This window comes from Ornithorhynchus anatinus, chromosome 9 (assembly GCF_004115215.2).
Source record: "Ornithorhynchus anatinus isolate Pmale09 chromosome 9, mOrnAna1.pri.v4, whole genome shotgun sequence".
NCBI lineage: Eukaryota > Metazoa > Chordata > Mammalia > Monotremata > Ornithorhynchidae > Ornithorhynchus > Ornithorhynchus anatinus.
In genome coordinates, this window is record NC_041736.1 from 35668866 (window position 1) to 35686038 (window position 17173).

A 17173-nucleotide genomic window follows, 5' to 3' on the forward strand; every position below is an offset into this window, starting at 1 on the left:
TTAATTCTCCTCAATCTGGAAATATGAAGCCTGAGAGGGTCATGATTGATCATTAATAATGACAATAAAATAATGATTATTAATCCTAATTTTTAACTGACCATCATTAATAATAATAATAATAATAATGTTGGTATTTGTTAAGCACTTACTATGTGCAGAGCACTGTTCTAAGTGCTGTAGTAGATACAGGGTAATCAGGTTGTCACGGAGGCTCACAGTTAATCCCCATTTTACAGATGAGGGAACTGAGGCCCAGAGAAATGAAGTGACTTACCCACAGTCACCCAGCTGACAAGTGGCTGTGCTGGGATTCGAACCCATGACCTCTGACTTCCAAGCCCGGGCTCTTTCCAGTGAGACATGCTGCTTCTCCAGAATTGCTAAGCTCTTAACTATGCGCCACACACTGTACTAAGTACTGGGCTAGGTATAAAATCATCAGGTTGGACACAGTCCCTTGCCACATGGAGCTCACAGTCTTAATAAGCGGAAGTAGGAATTAATACCCATTTTATAGATGAAGTCTAAACAGGAGAGACAGCAAAGCAAAGGAGAACAAAACAAAAACAAGACAACATCATCAAGATAAATAGAATCAAGGGGATCAAGGACTGCATCTTCCAACTCAATTGCTTGGTACCTTCCCAAATGCTTAGTACAGTGCTCTGCATACAGTGAGCACTCAATAAATACTACTAACTAAGCAATGAGAGATACTCAAATCCCACATTGTCAAGGGTGGGGAACATGTACTGAAGCTTGGAAATGGTTGGTTTTGAATAAATAAAAAGAAAGAGAGCAGCTCTAGTAGATAGAGCAGGGGTCTGGAAGTCAGAAGGACATGGGCTCTAATCCCACTTGTCTGCTGTGTGACCTTGGGCAAGTTGCTTAACTTCTCTGTGACCCAGTTCCATCATCTATAAAATGGGGATTCAGACCGTGAGCCCCATGTGGGACTTAGACTACGTCCAACCTGAGTAACTTGTATCTACCCCAGCACTTAGTACAGTGGCTGGCACACAATAAGCACTTAAATACAATTAAAAGAAAAAAAGACTTTTTTACTTAACAGGTGGCAAGCTGGTAGCTTGTCCCCTGAATGAAGTTGTTGAGGCAGAAAGTTTCCCTCATTTCAATTTCATCTCAAAGTCCACCTAAAACATGAGGCCCAATAATAATCTTGATGTTTGTTAAACATTTTCTGTGTACCCAGTGCCGGACAGATAAAATACAATCAGCCCAGTCAGCCCTTATCCCAAATGAGGCTCAGCTTCAGAGAAAAGGGACCAAGAATAGTATCCCCATTTTACAGATGAGGAAACTCAGGCATATGGAGATTAAGCAACTTGCCCAAGGTCACACAGCAGGCAGTTAATCAATCAATCAATCAATCACATTTATTGAGCACTTACTGTGTGCAGAACACTTTCTAAATTACAGATATGCACTTAAGCTACTACCATGTACTTAAATACTATGCACTTAAGGCATTAAACTACCGTGGGGTTGAGCTGGCCGTAAATAACAAATGTTTAAGGGGTACAGATCTGAGTGCATAGATGATGCAGAAGGGAGAGAGTAGAGGAAATGAGGATTTAGGCAGGCAAATCCTCGCAGAGGAAATGTGATTTTAGTAAGGTTTTGAAGGTGGGAAGAGGGCTGGTCTGTCATATATGAAAGGGAAAGGAGTTCCAAGCTGGAGGAAGGAAGTGGGCCAGGGGTCTGTGATGAGACAGATGAGATCGAGGTGCAGTGAGTATGTTGGTGTTAAAGGAGTAAAGTATATTGGCTGAGTTTGTAGTAGAAAATCAGTGAGGTAAGGTGATGATAGTGTGTTGTTGAACTATACTCTCCCAAGGGCTTAGTTCAGTGTTTTGCACACAGTAAGCGCTCAATAAATATGACTGAATGAATGAATGAATGAGAGGGTGAAGAACTGATTGAGTGCTTTAAAGCTAATGGTAAGGAGTTTCAGTTTGATACGGAGTTGGACGGGCAACCACTGGAAATCCTTGAGCAAAGGGGAGACATGGACTGAACAGGTTTTTTAAGAAAAATTACCCGAGCAGCAGAGTGAGGTCTGGACTGAAGTGGGAAGAGTCAGTGAGGAGGCTGATGCAGAAGTCAAGGCAGAATATGGTAAGATCTTGGGTGAGCATGGTAACAGTTTGTATGGAGAGAAATGGGTGGATTTTAGAGCTACTGTGAAGGTAAAACTGACAGAATTTGGTGATAGATTGAATATATAGGTTGACTGGAAGAGATGAGTCCAGGATAACAGGGAGAATCGTGGTGTTTTTTCTACAATGAAGGGAAAGACAGGGGAGGACAGGGTTTGGGTAGGAAGATGAGGAGTTCTGTTTTGGATATGTCAAGTTTGAGGTGCTGGTGGGACATCCAAGAAATGTCTTGAAGGCAGAAGGAAATGTGTGACAGCAGAGAAGGAAAGGGATCAGGGCTGAGAGGTAAATTTGAGGCAAATCAGATCAATCGGTGAATATGAAGCTAGAAATCCTTTAGGTAATCCAAAATATGATTCTCTGTAAGATAATTCTTGCTAGAACAGGCTGCCATAAAGTTTAGAATATTGCTTGCTCTAATGGGGGCTTACTCTATCCAAATAACACATAGAAAGGGTAGTTAAATCTAAGTGGTTTTTTAATAAGCAGTTTAGTGGGGGCATTTTACATCAGAAAAAAATTTTTTCAACATCACCAGTAACAGCATATATTGAGCACCACTTGGGACATTCAACATGGCCCCTCCCCTCAAGGAACTTACAATTTAGTAGGGAAAACAGATGGACATAAGTTGCCAAGCACAAGCATAGGCCAGTTTACAAGAATCTCACAAGATGAGGAAGCAGCATGGCCTAGTGGAAAGAGTTTGGGCCTGAGAGTCAGAGTAACGGTAGAGGAGTAGTAGTAGTCGTAAGAGTAATTATTAAGTTTGTTATTCTTCTTATTTTTAATGACAATAATAGGAGGAGCAGCGTGGCTCAGTGGAAAGAGCCTGAGCTTTGGAGTCAGAGGTCATGAGTTCGAATCCCAGCCCTGCCACTTGTCAGCTGGGTGACTGTGGGCAAGTCACTTAACTTCTCTGTGCCTCAGTTACCTCATCTGTAAAATGGGGATTAAGAGTGTGAGCCCCACGTGGGACATCCTGATTCCCCTGTGTCTACCCCAGCGCTTAGAACAGTGCTCGGCACATAGTAAGCGCTTAACAAATACCAACATTATTATTATTATTATTATTATTAATAATAGCAACCTGGAGACAAATCCTGCATTGTTTGCAGCAACCCTCTCCCCCTATTTGTAAGATCCAACCCTGATGTTTTATCCAATCCCTGGAATTAATTCAAGCGAAGCAAGGTGGCCTAGTGGAAAGAGCAGGGGTCTGGGAGTCAGAGGATCTGGGTTCTAAACCGGGCTCTGATAACTGCTTGCTCTGTGACCTTGGGCAGGACACTTCACTTTTTTGTGCCTTAGTTTTCTTAACTGTAAAATGGGGATTCAATCTTACTTCCTCCTACTTAGCTTGTGAGCCCCATGTGGGACAAGGACTGTGTCCAACCTGATAAAACTTGTATCTACCCAAGTGCTTAGAACTGTGCTTGCTACATGGTAAGCATTTAATAAATACTATGAAAAATAAATTGCCCCTGCCTTCTTCTCCTCTCCTCACTTCCTTCCCACTCTTTCCTGTTCCCAGGAATATTCCCACCTCCACCCCTGCTCCAAATTTGGGCTCCTCCCTTCCCTACCTTTCCCTCATGATGCAATATTTATTTTTCTTTTTTTAACGTGACCCTGATCCCCACAGTGGCCACTGTGGCCAGGATATACAGAATGCCAGTCAGTTTACCACTTCCTGTTTGTAGTCCCACCTCCCAGCCCCCAGCCCCAGCAGCATGATGGAGGCAGGGCAGATTGAAGCAGGATGAGGCTGAAGGGAACGGCACCAGGGTCTAATCATCCCTGCCTCCATCCTCCAGGCTTTGGTGTGGGGAGGGGAACAGGACTGCAAACCAGTCAACAGGAAGCGGCAGGGTTGTGGTGGAAAGGGTAGGAGTGGAGGCTCTTGAGTTTGTTAAGGTTAAAATTACACTGAAAGAAAAACCCAAATATCACACTTTACAGCACAGTTGAGTACAAATCTGGCTAAATAGGATTCCCCGCTCCATCCTAGGCAAATTCCCCTAAATCCCCAACTTGTTCTGGGCTTCTCAGTTGTTATTTCTCACCATCACTGAAATCTGTTGACACCGATCCCCCTGACACACACTTTTCTCTCCCGAAGGTAGGGGCTTCACCTACTGCCACTTGCCTTCTCACGGAGCAATGGTGAATAGGCACGCTTGTTACCCTCCAGTACTGATTTCATCCCATCCTTTCAGTCAGTCGAGTCAGTCAATAGTATTTATTGAGCACTTACTGTATGCAGAGCACTGTACTAAAGGCTTGGGAGAGTACAGTACAACAATTAGCAGTTGCATTCCCCACCCACAGTGATCTTACAGTCTAGCTTGCCCTCCATTCATTCCTCACCTTCTCTTTCAGTGAAACCCACACAGTCCACCACTACCACACTTTTTTAATTTTGCTAGTTGCCACCTTCCTACAGCTCCTCAGTTCCCTTTCCAATTTTCTGAGGAATTCAATGCCTCTCTCACCTCTTTTCTCTTCTTCTCTTCCCCTACACTCGGTTCTCGGAGATTTCGACATCCATGTGGAATTTCCTGTTGATCCCTCAGCTGCCAGCGTCCTCTCACTGCTCAACTCAACCGACCTGCTCCAAACCACCTCACCCACTCACCTATTTGGGCCCAGACTGGATTTCATCATCAGCACTAGTCACCGAACCCTTCCTAATCTCACTAACTCTGACTTCCCACTCGCTGACCAAAATCTCCCAACATGCCTTTTCTCCCACACCCCACCTTCCCTCAAAACAGTCTTGTGCCTTCACAGAGACCTCCAATCTCCAGGTCCCCTCCACCTACCTCAGACATCATGCCCTATTTGGGCTTCCTGCCCAACCTACCGTCTCTTGATGTGCAAATCCATGTCCTTAACTCCACCCTCTTCAACTACTCACTCTCCAATGGCTCCTTCCCAACTGTCTTCATATACACTCGTCTCCCCTCTCCTAAAAAAAAAAAACCTTCTTCTAAACTCCATTGCACCACACAACTATTGCCCCATCTCCCTTCTTCAATTCCTTTCCCACTGCTTCTTTAACAGGTTGTATACACCCTCTACCTCCATGTCCTCTTCTCCAACTCCCTTCTTGCCCCTTCACAATCTGGTTCTTGCCCCTATCATTCCACTGAGAGTGCCCTCTCTAAGGTCACCAATGACCTCTTCCCAACAGTTCACATGGACTCTTCTCTGTTGTAATCCTCCTCAGCCTCTCAGCTGCCTTTGATACTCTGGACTATTTTCTTCTCCGGGGAAGTCTAACTTTGATTTTTCTGACATAGTCCTCTCTTGGTTCTCTTTCTACTCTCTGGAGAATCTTTCTCAGTCTCCTGCCTCCCACCCCCTAACTGTGATTGCCCTTCCAGCTCCAGTTCTGAGTCACCTTCTCCTATCATTCAGCAATCACTCTTTCGCGCACTCATTCACTCAATCAGCTCATCCACTGCTATGGCCTCAACTGCTATGGCCTCAACTTCCACCTTTTCATGGCTGACTACCAAATCTACTTTTCTAGTCCTGTTCTTTCTATTTTCCTCTGAAATCTCACATTTCCTTCATGAAACCTCTTCATAGATGTTCCTCAAAGTTACTGAGGCCAAAAATTGAACTCATTTCCCTCCCAAATCCTTTCCCTCCATCTCAATGGTCCCTTTGCAGCTGACCATACCATCATCCTCTCCATCTCTCAAGCCCAAAGCTTTGACATTTTCCTTGACTCCTCCCTCTCTTTCAACCCCCTTATCCAATCTCTCACCAAATCCCTTCCATCCTTTCTCCACAATACTGGACACTGTGAAGTCCTGTGATTTGATGCTTAGTTATTTATTACCCTTGGTTTTTTACTGAACTACAAATGTATGAATCAAATGTGTGATGGTGGAGATTGGGAGATGTGACATAAAAACTGGAGGAAAAGTGTGTGTTCCACAAACCAAATAAAAAGCAAACAGCTTAGGAAAGCTCTCAGTACAGTGCCCTACACTCAGTAAGAGTTTAATAGCCGATTGTTTGATAGGAAATAGGTACTTCACAGAGGCAATGTGGTCTACTGGCCCTTGAGCTCTTCTTTTGGTTCTAACAGTGATTTGCTCTGAACCCTGGCCAATGGTTTTCAGTATATCAGTTTTCTGGGATAGTCATTTGAGCTAAAAATATCTTCTTCCTCTCAAAATTGTTCAAGAATCAATTCACTATTGTCATAAAAGGACTTTGAGCTCTTCAGAAGGCTGCCATGAATATAAATAAAAACACTGCTCTAGACATAAGTGGAACAATTTACATTGATTCATAAATTATGTATGCCTTATCCAAACTCTGCCATAAATGGTGCCAGTGACGATCTTACACAGTTTTTTAGGGTTGAACTGCATAACCGTGACATCAACAGTTGAACAAAAAGACAGTGAGGGCCGTATCTGAGAAGGCAGGCTTCTATATCAATAATTTCAATCACAAGCAGGGTTCTTTATAAATAATTTCCATTCCAAGTTTGTGCAGTGATATTGTGGGTACCAAATATTTTGTGTGCAGACCTCAAGAAGGTACTTAAATTTGTTAAGGGACTTTCCAGTCCAAATAATTGCCCTCCCCCACTCCAGATTATTACCATTACTCCTATTACCCAGTTATCCCACCAAGGATATAAGAGCTTAACTCTTAAATCTTCTAAGTAGCAGGGCCCAGGCACAGATAAAATAAATATACAATGCTAGTTTGGGAGTTTTATCAAGGAGGCAAAGAGATAAAATAATCCTAATGAGCTCTCTAGGAAGGCACTGACCATGTAAATTGGAATATGTCATGGTATTATTTCTTTGCTCCATGTCAATCAGTCAGTCAGTTGTATTTATTGAGCGCTTACCATGAGCAGAGTACTGTAATAAGCACTTGGTAGAATACAGTACAACAATAAACAGACACATTCCCCACCCACAGTGAACTTCAATCTAGAGGGGGAGACAGTCATATAAATAAATGAGTAACAGATATATACCTAAGTGTTGTGGGGCTGGGATTGGGGATGTTAGCAGTGTTCTCTCACTTTGCACTGCTTTACAAGACTGGAGGACCAGTTCACTGGAACAGTACTCTAACTGGGTGGAGTCAAGTGATGCCCAAATCAGAGGCTATGATAAATGGAATGACAATGTTGCTGGATTAGGGCAATCAGTTTCACCACACCTAGGAGTGTCCAATTACCACTGGGAAAAAGATTGAATTAAATATCCTTTGTTTTGTAAAAATATGTAAAGGATGCATGGAAGAGTGCTCAAACAAGTATGTTTTTGCTACATTTTGGGACCAACAAAATATAGTCATATTTTTATATTTCAAAACCATCACAAGCTTTTCATTTTGAGGTACCCTTTCCTGAACACCTCTAAATATAAGTGACCATAACTTGGGCATCTTGCCTAAATACATAGACTTGAGGAGGCAAGCCAGGGAAAGAGGGAAAGAGAACCAGCTGAGCATTCAGAAAATAAACAAGGAAAGAAATCCTTTTTATAGAAAAGGAGAGAAAACATTTTCTCGGATTTCCTGAGATTTAAAGCTGAGAGATGGGGTTGTGGGATATTCAGATTCTTCTTTTTGTAAATTCCATATTATAATTAAGCAGTCCCACTGAAGAGTCTTTTGGTAAATAAAGTACCTACAAAAGGATTTTCTATGCAATTTTTTATGTCTAGATCTTTTTTTAAAAATCACAGCATCTCATAGTAAACATCAAGGAGCAGATACTGTTTAAGAAGAAACATCTTAGAAAATGAGTCATTTTCTATGAAAGTCTTTCATGACTGGATCATTTTCTTGAAAAAAAAACAGCATCTGACAGTAATCAAGCTTACTAGCAGTAAGCCTCAAAGAGCAGTTACTATTTAAGAATAAGTGGTTTAGAAAATGAGGGTAGAATGACCTTTGCTTTATTAATAGTAGTAATTATTGAAACCTACCCAACACAGTGCACTGTACTGAACTGTACTGAGAAGTGCATCAGGAGCAGAACAGCAGGGTGGCCTAGTTGATAGAGGCCAGACCTGAAAGTCAGAAGGACCTGCGTTCTAATCCCTGCTCTGCAACGTGTCTGCTGAGTGATACTGGGCAAGTCACTTCAATTCTCTGTAACTCAGTTACCTCATGTGTAAAAAAGGGGATTAAGATTGTGAGCCCTATGTAGAACAGGGATTGATTGGGTCCAAATTGATTAACTTATATCTACCCCAGTGCTTAGTATAATACCTAGCACAAAGCAAGCACTTAATAAATACCATAAAAATAAAAGCATAAGACTTATTTCTTGCCCAAAAGGAATTTAACATTCTAATGGGCTTAATAATAATAATAATAATAATAATAATAATAATAATAATAAAGTGGGAAATAACGAAGGTCCTTGCTGACCTCCAAGCCTCCTGCCTCTCCCCACTGTAGTCCATACATCACTCTGCTGCCTGGATCATTTTTCTACATTCATTCATTCAGTAGTATTTACTGAACACTTACTATGTGCAGAGCACTGTACTAAGTGCTTGGAATGTACAATTCGGCAACAGATAGAGACAATCCCTGTCCACTGATGGGTTTACAGTCTAATTGGTGGAGACAGACGGACAAAAACAATAGCAATAAATAGAATCAAGGGGATGTACATCTCATTAACAAAATAAATAGGGTAATAATATATACAAATGAGCAGATGAGCACAGTGCCGAGGGGAGGGGAAGGAAGAGGGGGAAGAGCAGAGGGAAAGGGGGGGAAAGGGGGCTTAGCTGAGGGGAGGTGAACAGGGGGCAGAGAGGCAGCAGAGGGAGCAGAGGGAAAAGGGGAGGCTCAGTCTGGGAAGGCCTCTTGGAGGAGGCGAGCTCTTGTCACCTCACTCCTCAAAAAACTCCAGTGGTTGCCCATCCACCTCCACAAAAAAAACTCCTCACCATTGGTTTTGAAGTACTCCATCACCTTGCTCATGCCCACCTTACTTCACTACTCCTACTAGTCTCCTACTCTCCTGCTATAGCCTGCATACTTGACTCCTATAATGCTAACCTTCTCACTGGACCTCGATCTTGCCTAATCTCGCTGACCCCTCACCCACCTCGCTGATAACCCTTCGCCCACCTCCTGCCTCTGTCCTGGAACACCCTCCCTCCTTAAATCTAACAGACAATTACTGTCCCGACTTCAAAGCCTTATTGAAGGCACATCTATCTCCTTCCCAGACTAAGCCCCACTTTCCTCATCCCCCCTTCCTCATCACCCTGACCTGCTCCCTTTGCTCTTCCCCTCCCAGCCCTACAGCACTTGCGTATATATCTGTAATTTTATTTATTTATATTGATGTCTGTCTCCCCCCTTTAGACTGTAAGCTCATTGTGGGCAGGAAATGTGTCTGGTTTTTGTTATATTGTACTCTCCCAAGCACTTATGCCCAAATCCCCTGCTCAGATTCCATCCAAGCCCACCTCCCGGCTGGCTCTATCTAGCTCTCACTTTTCCCATTCATTTAATCGTATTTATTGAGCACTTACTGTGTGCAGAACACTGTACTACGTGTGTGGGAGAGTACAATGTAAGAGAGTTGGTAATATTACATCAATGACCCCCATCACCACCACCTGCGCTCTATAACGGTTAAACCACACTCTTCCTGCTTCAGCAACTGTACAGCAGTGTAGCATAGGGCCTCAATTTCGCTTCGTAACTGTCAAAGCTTAATCTCCATAACTGTGAGAAGGATGAAAGTAGGCCACGAGAGGTACCGCAGCTTCTGTTTCTCTGAACACATCTACATGACCCTACGTGTCTATCTACTTCACTATGATGTCTTCCCCATTCTCCAAATTATCCTCCCTCCTATCTAGACTGCGAGCCCCCATGCGGGACAGAGACTGTGTCCAAATTGATAATCTTGTACCTTTCCCAGCTCTTAGAACAGTGCTTGGCACATAGTAAGTGTTTAACAAATACCATATAACAACATACCAGGGTCACACAATGGGCAGGTGGCAGAGCAGGGATTAGAACCCAGATTCTCTGACTCCCAGAGGTAAACTCTTTCCACTAGGCCTCATTGCTTTTCAAGTAATAATAGTAATAGTATTATAATTTTATTTATATATATACATATATAATAATAGTGATAATAGTAACTGTGGCATTTGTTCCACTTATGTCTAAAGCAGTGTTTTTATTTATATTCACGGCAGCCTTCTGAAGAGCTCAAAGTCCCTTTACAGCAATAGTGAATTGATTCTTGAACAATTTCGAGAGGAAGAAGATACTTTTTGCTCAAAAGTATAATCCAGAAAACTGATATACTGAAAACCACTGAGGCACAGAAAAATGAAATGACTTGCCCAAGGTCACGCACCAGACTAGTGGCAGAGCCAGGATTAAATCACAGGTCCTTCTGACTCCCAGGCCAGTGTTCCATCCACTAATCCATGCTGCTTCTCTAAGTTAAGTCTTCAAGAGAGAGAGAGGTCAGATCTGGTAAAGAAAGGCTGGGCAGGACTGAGTGAGAGGCCAAAGAAAAGAGTGGAAGAGGAAGAAGAAAGCAAGCACTTGTCCAGAATCTCAGCCATCTCTTAGCCACAGAGACACCCAGATTTCAGCCTAACATGATCAGTAGAAGAGATCTGGGGGTTGAGGAAGGGGAGAAATAATATTCCAAGTTCCATGGTATTTTACCCATTCTTAATAATAATAATAATAATGTTGGTATTTGTTAAGTGCTTACTATGTGCAGAGCACTGTTCTAAGCGCTGGGGTAGATACAGGATAATCAGGTTGTCCCGCATGAGCCTCACAGTTAATCCTCATTTTACAGATGAGGTATAACTCAGGCTCAGAGAAGTCCTTGTGTAACCTTGTGTAACCTTGAGAAAGTCCCTTAAACTTCTCTAGCCTCGGTATCCTTCTCTGTAAAATGGGAATTCAATACCTTTTCTCCCTCCTTCTTGGGCTGGGAGCCCTGTGTGGGTTAGGCATTGTGTCTGACCTGATCTGTTGCTGACTTGTTCATTCCAAGTGCTTAGTACAGTGCTTTGCACATAGTAAGCGCTCAATAAATACTATTAAATGAATGACCTGATTATCTTGTATCTATCTCAGCATGCTAGGCACAGAGTAGGGATTTAACAAATATCACAGATATTCTTGCCATCTCATAGTTGCCTGGGTATTTGCCTACATTGCTTTGAAAGGTGGACATGAATAGGTTCCATGTCCTCTAATATAAGACTCACTCAAAAGCTGCATGTGCATTATGAGTCAAAGGGCAGAGAGCTCGTTTTTAGTGATACAGTTTGATAAGAATCCCATGCTATTAAATTCACTTTGGCTGTATGTCTCCTGCATCCAAAAAAAACCCACCCCAAAACCCACGTTAAAAGCAACAATGCCTGCCAAGTTGTAAACCTGCTGATCCTTTTTGGCCCCACATCAAAGAACAGGACACAATTCTCTTTGACTATTGTTGCTTTCAGAGTGTGTAGGAAAAGTAATGATAGGGATGTAAACCAGGAAAAATAGGCCTTTTTGGAACCCGAATGTGGGGCTCCTGATTTCATTTCCTTTGGTGCTTTGGAAACACATCCATGTTTGTGGCATTGATTTCTGCATTAAGTTGAATGTTAACATTATTACAATTATGGTATTTTTGTTAGGTGTTCACTATGTCTTAAGTACTGTTCTAAGCACTGGAGTAGACTCAAGTTAATCAGATTGATTTTCCCCGATACCCAGCCCATTCTTTTGATATTTGATTTGGGTAGAATTTCCCCTCTCAGGATCACACCTGGAGAGTTTTCAGCACTCTACCAGTCTCGGCTGTGGGAGGGAGAGTCAAGCAGAGGCATACCCATTCCATTCCAAGGTTGGGCAGTGGCTAGCGAGCGGAAGGCAATCTCCTGCAAGTCAAAACTCACCTGTTCTGGGCAGCAGCAGAATGGGAGAGAGTCAAGGGCGGAGACTCAAGTTTACTGCATGGAAGAAGGCAATGGTAAACAACTTCTGTATTTTTATCAAGAAAACTCTAGGGTTACACTACCAGAGCAATTGCAGGTAGAGGTGGGGCATTCTGGGAGAGGTGCATCCACCGAGTTGCAATGGATTGGAGACAACTCCACGGTATAGGACAAGACAAGATGTGTAGAATCTACGATCTCTCCTGTGAATCAATGTCTTATCATGGCAGGAGAGTTTGCATATGCCGATGAAGTTTAGAGCTGTGCCATTGAAAGAGACTCTCTCGCTAGGATTACCCAGAATGGAAAGGTCTAAGCCGAAGGGTCAAAATCAATTCCAGCGGCATGGGAAAGTGTCAGAGTGACTCAAGTTTTTACTGCGTGGAAGAAGGCAATGGTATACCACTTCTGTATTTGTATCATGAAAACTCTGGTTATACATACCAGAACTACTATAGATATTGTGAAGATAGGACATTCTGGAGAAAATGTATTCATAGAGTCGCTATGAATCGGAAACTATTCTATGGCACCTGGCAACGACAAGAATTTATAGTAACAAAGGGAAACTAGGAAAATTGCCAAAAACACACTTCCTGCAAATTATGGATAAATTCATCCTTGATGTTGCCGCTTTATTCTCAGTGCTAAGTGGTAATGATGATGAAGATGATGGTATTTGTTAAGCACTATGTGTCAAGCACTATTCTAAGCACCAGGGAAAATAGATACAAGATAATCAGGTTGGACACAGTCATTGCCCTACACGGGATTCACTGTTTTAATCTCCATTTTACAGATGAGGGAACTGAGGCACAGAGAAGTGAAGTGACTTGCCCATGGTCACACAACAGACAAGTGGAGGAGCCATGATTAGAATTACAGGTACTCCTGATTCTCAGGACCGTGCCCTATCCACTAGGCCATGCTGCTTCTCCTGGTAGTTCAATCGATCATAGTTCAGTTGATCAATGGTATTTACTGAACGCTCACTGTATGCAGTACACTGAACTAAAGGAATAAAGAAATACAACAGAAAATGTAGGCCTGATTCTTACCCTTAGGAGCTTACAGGCTAGCAGAGCCTTCCCTTAGGTGTGTGAACAAAGGTGTTCTGCTTCAATCTGGACTTTTTTAGTCTTTCACAATTGCTTTGAAATTGGTAGAATTTAGATTTCCTAAAATTTGAAATAATTGAATTGTTCTTACATCCTCTTGCCTGGAAAACACCTTCCCCTTTCATATCTGACAGACCACCACTTTCTCCATCTTCAAAGTGCTACTAAAGTTATACCTCCTCCAAGGAGCATGGCCTAGTGGGTAGAGATTGGGCCTGGTAATCAGAGGGATCTGGGTTCAAATTCAGACCCTGCCACTTGTATGCTGTGTGACCTTGGACAACTTACTTAATTTTTCTGTGCCTCAGTTTCCTCATCTGTAAAATGGAGATTAAGTCTGGGAGCCCCATATGGTTTAATAAAAACCATTCTTGCTGGGAACATTTACAAAAAAAATTAGGGCCTTGAGGGACAAAAATGGAAATCCGGTGACTTTTACTTGAACAGGTTGATTTTCTGAGATTTGGTTTAAAGGGAAGTCTAAGAGTAACTGGAAAGTAACCATCTAAGAATTGAATTCACACCCTAAGCCCCCCGAAGTGAGATAAAACCAGAATTGAATTCACACCTTCAGTCCACTTCCCAAAGGCAAGATAAAACCAGAATTGAATTCAAGCACTCAGCCCACATCCCAAAGGCAGATAAATCCAGATGGGGGTGGGGAGGAGAACAGGCAGCCATCTATGCTTTCTACGAATTGCAAATTGCATCTCTCACAGTCGAAAGTTGTATAGACACATCAGGTTAAATAGTGGGTCCAAAACATTTGCCCGCCTGACTTGTTTTTCTTCTCCTTCTGCATGAGAGAATTGGAGGACACTGATTTGTGAATTGCAAATTGCACCTCTCACAGTCAAAAGTTGTATAGACACATCAGGTTAAATAGTGGGTCCAAAACATTTGCCCCCCTTACTTGTTTTTCTTCTCCTTCTGCATGAGAGAATTGGAGGACACTGATTTGGGGGGAGGGAGACTTTGGGATCAATCAATCCACGGTATCTATTGAGCGCCTGGGAGAGTATGATATATCGGAGTTGTTAGACGTGTTCCCTGCTGACAACGACCTTACAGTCTAGAGGGGATCCTTAAATTTATTCGTTTGGATTTGCAGCTTAGAAACAAAGGAATGACTTAGTAGTATTTGTGGGAAATTCCCGTGTAATGTTACTGTATGGTTTTAAACAAAACACAGCTTTGAGGAATGATTTAATTAAACAAGGGTCAACACCTATGGCCTGGTTGAGTCAGGCATGGTTGAGTCTAATGGGTTTGGACCTAAGTTGCCACTCCTATTCACGCACTGGAAAGTGGCTAGTGGTATAAAAGTAACAATGAGAGGCAAACTGTGGCATTTGTTTCGAGAGGTGCCATTCATATTTATTCATTCTCAACCCTTGTTCCAGCCCCCGTATCCTTGGACTTGGCAGAAAACAGCACTTATGTACATATCTGTAATTTATATTAATGTCTGTCTGCCTCCCTCTACTCTGTAAGCTTCTCATGGGCAGGGAATGTGTCTGTTTATTGTTTTATTGTACTCTCCCAAGTGCTTAGTATGGTGCTCTGCACACAGTAAGCACTCAATAAATAATAGTAATAATGGTGGTAATTGGTTAAGCGCTATGTGCAAAGCACTGTTCTTAGCACTGGGGGGATACAAGGTGATCAGGTTGTCCCACGTGGGGCTCATAGTCTTCACCCCCATTTTACAGATGAGGTAACTGAGGCCCAGAGAAGTTAAGTGACTTGCCCAAAGTCACACAGCTGACAAGTGGCAGAGCCGAGATTAGAACCCATGACCTCTGACTCCCAAGCCCATGCTCTTTCCACTGAGCCACACTGCTTCTCCTATGATTAAATGAATGAATAATTAAATGAAATTTCTCAAACCACAGTAAATTGCAACCACACTCGGATGGTACCAGGAACTGGTGATCATTTTCAGATACAGGAGTACAGATTCATTTTGATTTTTAAAAAGTAGCTTGGCTTAGGGGATAGAGCACAGTCCTGGAAGTCAGAAGGACCTGGATTCTATTCCGGGCTCCACCACATGTCTGCTGCGTGACCTTGGGGAAGACACTTCACTGCTCTGTGACTCAGTTACCTCATCCGTAAATTGGGAAGTAAATTTGTGAGCCCCATGTGGGACATGGACTACATCCAGAACATAGTAAGTGCTTAACAAAAACCATAAAGAAAGAAAAAAAAAAAGATTCTGGAGAGCACTCACTCAGGAAACCCAGCTCTACTTAATTGTGACTTTCTTTTTATCAATCTTGAAGAAACCTTTTACTCCAGCCATAAAACCCAGCTTTAGTCTGGGGAAAAGAATGGTTAACCAAATGCTCATTTGAAATCATTGAAGTTTGATGTGTTGGTTAATCATTATCCTCGGGGAAGGGGGATTTTCCTCCCATTGTTCACAATAAAGGCATTTCTGGGTAAGTAGCCAAAACAGAGGAGTCTGAAAAGGAGGTTACCCAAGTTTTTGTCTGCTTTAATTGGCTGTGAGGCAGAGATGAGACAATCTCGAAGGGAAGAGCAATTAAAAATTGTCCTAGATTATTTTGCCTTCATTTAAGTGCTGTCACTTGCAAAGTGTATTTTCTTTGAAGGGAGTGAGAACTGTTCATTTCAGAAAGTCAAGAACAACTGGAAAAGGAGAAGGGTTGTAGAAGAGACCGTTTTAGTCAAATGGCAAATGTGGTTTAAAGGAAGCTGAAACAGTAGCCCCCAAAAAACAGCTTTGCCTTGCCCATTATTCACTTCCACAGCCTCCTCTTCGGGTGTATTTTTGAAATCCTGTCACCTCCTAGTGGTATAATATAGAGCAAATAAGTTTCTTACCTTCCTTCTGTCTCAGCTTCCTCAACTAATTTCCTTTACTACTGAAAGCCCTATTTTCAAGCTTATTCCCCAAACGATCCTAAATAAGAGGCATCTTTTCTAAAAGCTCCAACTATTTTCCAATATGTTCTCATCAGTCATTTGCTTCTAATTGGCTACATGAACCAAATCTCACGGTTCATGACTGATAATTCTCATAGATTTTCCCATTTACCTCTTTTCTGTCTGACCCAGTTGTATTTTCTGGATATTAAAAAAAACACAAAAAACCGAGGGATTTGAAAGTACTTAGTGCTAGATAGCTAGAGGCCCAGAAAGGACAGTCCTGTCCCACCTAGGGCTCACAGTCTTAAAACCCATTTTATGAATGAGGTAACTGAGGGCCAGAAAAGTTAAGCGGCTTGCCCAAGGTCTCCTAGCAGACAAGTGGTGGAGCTGGGCCGTGGGCAGGGTGAGCGTTAAAGGTGGGGGCAATAATGGTGGAGGGCCTTGTTTGTCTTAAATTCCAGGGCCGTTCTGGACATTGCTGCAGCGTGGCTCGGTGGAAAGAGCACGAGCTGGGGAGTCAGAGGTCATGGGTTCTAATCCCGTCTCTGCCACTTGTCAGCTGTGTGACTGTGGGCAAGTCACTTCACTTCTCTGAAACTCAGGGACCTCATCTGTAAAATGGGGATTAAGACTGGGAGACGAACGTGGGACAACCTCATTACCTTGTATCCAACCCAGCGCTTAGAATAGTGCTTGGAGCATAGTAAGGGCTCAACAAATACCAACATTATTATTAAAGGTTATTTTGGACAATTCGAGAGAGAAGGAAAACAGGCCGGGGATATTGCAGCAGATGACCAAGAGAGGGCACAATCTGACAAGGAGCCTGGAATCTTCAAACAGTGTCACACCAAATACCTGGGGGAAAGAAGACAAGGAGGAAGGGAGACCCAAAGACTCACAAAAACTGGAATTTCTGTTGTGTTACCGCATTGACAGGAGATGAGCTTCTCATAGAGGTGGATTTGCAGCTGTAGCAGGTTTC